This window comes from Halichoerus grypus, chromosome 11 (genome assembly GCF_964656455.1).
Source record: "Halichoerus grypus chromosome 11, mHalGry1.hap1.1, whole genome shotgun sequence".
Lineage (NCBI taxonomy): Eukaryota > Metazoa > Chordata > Mammalia > Carnivora > Phocidae > Halichoerus > Halichoerus grypus.
Window position 1 is genome coordinate 7,824,992 of NC_135722.1, and position 5,765 is coordinate 7,830,756.

The 5,765-nt window shown below is 48.3% G+C and overlaps 1 long non-coding RNA gene across 1 annotated transcript; it reads right to left on the minus strand.

Annotated features, from left to right (window-relative positions):
* Positions 1–737: 737 nt before the first annotated feature.
* LOC144379502 (uncharacterized) lies at positions 738–1,315 on the minus strand. The gene is made up of 2 exons (XR_013442664.1): positions 1,168–1,315; positions 738–1,091 (listed from the first exon to the last, which is right to left on the minus strand). It is a non-coding gene; the product is annotated as an uncharacterized LOC144379502 (long non-coding RNA).
* Between the last annotated feature and the right edge of the window lie 4,450 nt (positions 1,316–5,765).

The window sequence follows — 5,765 nt, forward strand, 5'->3', positions numbered from 1 at the left end:
CCACAGAGCTTGATGGGGGGGGGGCCGCTGTTGGGGTCACACCATGAGGACAAGACTGTGGTGCTCCCCTGGCCCACTGACAAACGGGGACCAGCCTGCCTCCCAGAGTTGGTCCAGGCAGAAGAGGACGAGGGTCACGCATGTGGGGGCACGCTGGAGTCCCACCGATCAGCTGGAACAGCACGCAGGCCTCACAGAGGTGGGTTTCAGGGGGGCTACTTAAGTCCTAGGACCTGAGAAGGGAGACAACGAGCAGGGCACTAGAGGACACCCCCCCAGAGCACGGGGACCCTTGCCCTAGAGAGTCTCTCAGTCACCCATGTCAGCCCAGGAGACAAAGTGGCCAATAAATCCCAGCAGATCCCAGCACACTCATGGAGCTCTTGGGACCAGACAGTCATGCCAGGCCTTTCCTGCCCGCCCCACCCCCGGCCCCAGCTGCTCCCTGGCCCACTCCCAGCTGCAGAGGGGAGAGGACGAAGACACAGCTCAGACCTCCTCCCTGCTGCCCGACGTCAGCCTGCAGTCATGACATGTCTTGGCTGGGAACAAAAAAGGACCAGTACATGGGACTAGAAACCTTGAATTTCCGAATTGAGACCTTGTTTAGACTTAAAGTGACCATAGGACATTCCTCCCCCGAGAGTGATTGGAAAAGTCATGGATCACCCAGATTTTCATCTCCCACTGCACTGGGCTGAACAATGTCCCCCCCCAATCCATGTCTACCCAGAACCTCAGAATGTAACTTTATTTGGAAATAGGGTCTTTACAGCTGAAATCGAGTTAAGATGAGTTAAAAAGGTTGGGGCCTAAATCCACTGAGCGGTGCCCTTTTAAGGAGTGTGGAGGGGAGAGGAATTGGGCCACAGACACACACAGAAGGAAGGCAGGTGAGGACACAGAGACACAGGGCAGAAGGTCACGTGCCGATGGAGGCAGAGACAGGAGAGATGCGTCTATGAGCCAAGTAACGCCAAGATCACAGGCAGCCACTGGAAGCTGGAAGAGGCTGGGGAGACGCCTCCCTGGAGCCCTTGGAGGGAGTGCGGTCCTTCCGGCCCCCCACTTTCAGACTTCAGCCTCCGGACCTACAAGAGTATAAATTGCTGTCATGAGCCCCCAGTTTGTGGCACTGTTACAACCCTCAGAAATTAACACACTCGCCATCTAAAGTTAGTGTCCCACTGGCTCGTTCCACAGCCCAGCCAACGGCAGGTGTCATGTGGTGCCCTCCGAGGCCTCGCTGGGCCCACTCGACAGAAGGGAGCCCCTGCCTGGGGCTGCCCTGCCCGCGGTTGGGTAGCTGCTGGTGATATGGTTACCAAATCAGATGTGCCAACCCCATCCCTCCCCGGCGCCTGCGTGGAGGATTCGGAGACAATGTTGCCAGCCCCTGTTCCTCTCCTAGGGGCTGGCCCCAGATGTCCCATGACCCTCTCCACATTCAGATCCAGTTCATTGATGGGCATAAATCCAAGATGAGAGGCTTAAACAAGAGCCCTTGAATCTAATTAAAATCCTGCCAGCCACAAAGCTGGGGCTACTCCCAGGAAGTGTCCTCTGTGGCGTTCCTAAGACCACATTCCCCTTCTCATCTCCGCGGAAAGTATGTCTCTGGCTTTTTTTTTTTTGCCCATTCATTTGCGCTAGGCTCCTGTGTGCTTTAAACTCCAGATCTAGTTTGCTTGAGGGAATCAGGCCACTGAGACACCCTTCCAAATACCCACGTGGACCCGGATTTTCCCAAGTGACACTTCGTCGGCTCACAGATACCAGTGATCCACAGATAATGCCCAGAGGAGGAAAGCATCGCCAACAGCCTGGCTCATTAGGGGCCTGGGTGCAGCCTCTTGTCAGCGTTGGGTACCAAGTCTCTCCAAGTCAGAGGTGTGTCTTCCAATCAAATTAGTGCCCAGAGCAGATGGAAATGGATTTGAATTTCACAGCTAAGCGAGAAGGTCATACTTTTTCTATTTCAGAATGTACGGACTCTATTTCCCTTACCGGTATCAAGGACTTGGATTCTGCGTCTTTTTCTTTCTCGTTTATTTTATTTTTATTATTCATGTTAATAATGCCTTTCATACAGCTTACAAAAAGCCTTCCAAGAGAGCAGGGCCATACTCATTTTATAGACGAGATCCGTGCAGCTACTGCCTGGGAAATTTCCCAAAACCCCTGGTCTCTCATCTCCAATTCAAAGCTCTCCCCCCTATATTGCCTCTTCCAGAAGCTAATGAATGAAAATTTGTAGTGAAGGAAACTCAAGAGGCCATTTAATGAAATCACTTTGGGAAACCGGTCAGAATCTATGAACCAGAAAATTCCTTGCACGGAAGGCTAGTAAAAAGATCCAAGGAGAATTCCTCCGCCTCCCAAAGCAGTGGGACTCTGGAAGAGACTCCCCTGGTGACATCTGTCCCTTCTTCCAAACCAAATTAACAGAAGTGCAGCCTGTGCTCATGGTTTGCCCGCTCCTGGAGGATTCCTGGTGTGGACTGCAGAGGAATGCCGCGTCTACATCCAGTTCCCCACCCCCTGCCAGAGTCCTGACTCCCCAGAGAGGTAGAGAGACTGGAGAAGTCTGAAGATCCCCAGTTCCACTGTTCGCTCACTGTCACGGGCTGAATTGTGCCCCCCAAAGTCACATGTTGAAGCCCTAACCCCCATCCCTCAGGACATGACTGTCTGTATTTGGACACCTTTGAGAAGTGACAAAGTTAAAATGAGACCATCAGAGTGGGCCCCAATCCAGTCTGACCAGTGTCCTTATAAGAAGAGGAAATTCGGGCCTTCAGAGAGACACCAGGGATGCACGCGCACCCAAAAAGACCACGTGAAGACACAGTGGGAAGGTGGTCATCTGCAGGCCAGGGAGAGCGGCCTCAGAAGATATCAGACCTGCTGACACCTTGATCTTGCACTTCTAGCCTCCAGAACTATGAGAACTGTGAGAACATAAATGTCTGTTGTTTAAGCCCCCCGGTTTATGGGATTCGGTTATAAAGGCCCTAGCAAACCAACACACTCAGCAGCTCATTTGAACATCCATGGCCTCAAGCTTCTGATCTGCCATAGGGATGGCTCCCTGCCCTCTTGACCTCACGGGGTCAATGTTGAGGAGCCACTGGAATCATGGACAAAAAAGTCTTTTGTAAGACACAAAGCACCAAACACCTGGGAGACTGGAGAGTATGGTGCCCAAGGGCAGCAGGTCCAAGGCTGGGGCTGCGGAACAGCTGGGGTCAGACACTCACAGAGCATCTGCCCCTGGCTTGAAATGAGCCTTGAAAGCCAGTGTGGTCTTTCAGGGACTAATTTTTACAAAAACCCTAAAAATGTCCATTGTCTTGGGCTCAACAATGCCACCTCTAGAAGATAAGCAGAGAAGTGAACTAATATCATGGGAAAGAAATCCTCCTCCGGGACAGAAGGGTATCCTGGAAGAGAGTGTCTGATTGGCCACTGTGCCTGGAAGGATGGATCTGCTCTCTGCTCTGACTCCTGGGCAGAAGCTCATGATTTGGCTCGGTGGTCAGTCAGTTTCAGAGCAAATGTGTGAGATTTCTTTTTTAAGATTTTATTTATTTATTTATTTAGAGCACATGTGAGCAGGGGGAGGGGCAGAGGGAGAGGGAGAGAAAGAATCTCCAGCAGACTTCCCACCGAGCGCAGAGCCTGACGTGGGGCTCGATCCCATGATCCTGAGATCATGACCTGAGCCAGAATCAAGAGTTGGACATGAGCCACCCGGGCGCCCTGAGATTCTTTTCTTCCATCAACTGCAATAGAATGAATGTCTGTGTCTCCCCCAAATTCATATGTTGAAACCCCAATCCCAGTGTGATGGTATTTGGAGGTGGGGCCTTTGGGAGGTAATTAGGTCATGAGGGGAACCTTGTAAGGTCACCCTTCAGGGGACCTTGTAAGAAGAGGCCAGAGAGAGCCAGCTCTCTCTTTCCTCCATGTGAGGATCCAATGAGGTCAGCAGTCTGCAACCGGGAGAGAGCTCTCACCAGAACTCGACTATATTGGTGCCCTGACCTCAGATTTTCAGCTTCCAGAACAGAGAGAAATAGATTTTTATGATATAAAAGCCACCCAGTCTGTGGTACGTTGTCATAGCAGCCTGAACTAAGACACCAACCGGCCGACACCAACGGGTGTCCTACGATTCCATTCAACTCTGACCCTATCTCCCTGAAGTTAGCATCCCATTCCAAAGTTAAAGGGCTCAAGACTGTCCCCACCTCAGACCCCAGTCACAAGCCTGAGCCTCCTATACTTCTGACCGATTGGCTATACATGGAAGGTTTCCACAACTCCTTCTGCAGGTTTGATATTTGCTAGAACAGCTCACAGAACTCAGGAAGGCACTTTACTTACTATTACTGGTTTATCACAAAAGATACAACTCAGGGAGAGCCAAGTGGAAGAGATGCACAGGGTAAGGTAGGGATGGAGGGGTGCAGAGCTGCCACGCCCTCTCCAGCTGAGCCCCCCTCCCAGCACCTTCATGTGTTCACCAACCCAGAGGTTCCTCAAGCCCCGCCATTTAGGGATTTTTATGGAGGATTCATCATATACGTGTGATCAATTATTAACTCAATTTCCCACCCACCTCCCCTTCCCAGAGGTTGGGGGAGGGGAATGAAAGTTTCAACCTTCTAATCAAGGTTTGATCATTTTGGTGACTAGCCCCCATTCTGAAGCCATCTAGGGGTCCAGCAAGAGTCACCTCATTAAAACAAAAGATGTTCCTATCACTCTGGAAATCCCAAGGGATTTAGGAGCTCTGTATCAGGAATGGAACTGGGGATAAAGACCAAACATTTATTTTTTATTATGCCACAGTCAGGAGATAAGAAACAACAAGAGTAGAACACTGGTCTCAAGGACATCTAGGAAAGGGGTATGTGGATGCTCTGAGCCTTGCGAGTGTTCCCCAAAGGCGGTCACTGTGGTGCAGGCTCGCAGGAAACAGGGTGCAAAGTGTTCCAAACTGAGGACCTAAATTTGCAGCCAAGCAAATCGTTTCTCACATGGATAAATTTTATAGTACACTGTGGTGGTGCAGAGCAGGGAATTTGTCTGGGTAAATATGATTATTGGTTCTCTTAAGCAACACCAAAGAAGCCAGCTGGTTTAATTTACAATAAAATTTCAATTCACTGGTAACAGGATATATTAATGAAAATTCTGAAATTTTGGTATAATTAGATATCCATTTAGAAGGGAACAAAGTTGAATATCTACCTCACACCATAGACACAAAAATCCTAATCAAGTCAATATTCACACATATGTATTCACATATACAACAGTGATATGAAACATAGGAAGGTGTATTTATAAGTTTGGGCTGTGTAGTTCCTCTTTAGGCATAATATGCAAATTCAGAAGCCAAATCTTGGGTATTTGATTACATTAAAAATTTAATTTCAGTACAGCAAAAAACATTATAATTATAGCTAAAAAATAAATGACAGATGGGAGAAAATATTTGTGGCATATTTATTCATTTATTCATTCATCATTCAACAAACATTTAGTGAGCACCTACTATGTCCCAGGCACAATGCTAGATGCTCACAAAATTATTTTTAAAATATACACAAATTTGCATTTTGACTAAAATTTTTAATGTAAGTGTGACTAAACAAATGTTTATATACAAAATATGTGAAGTTATATACCTAAAATAAAACATTGAATATAATATAAACAACAAAATAAAATAAATCCACAAGGGGCTCCTGGGT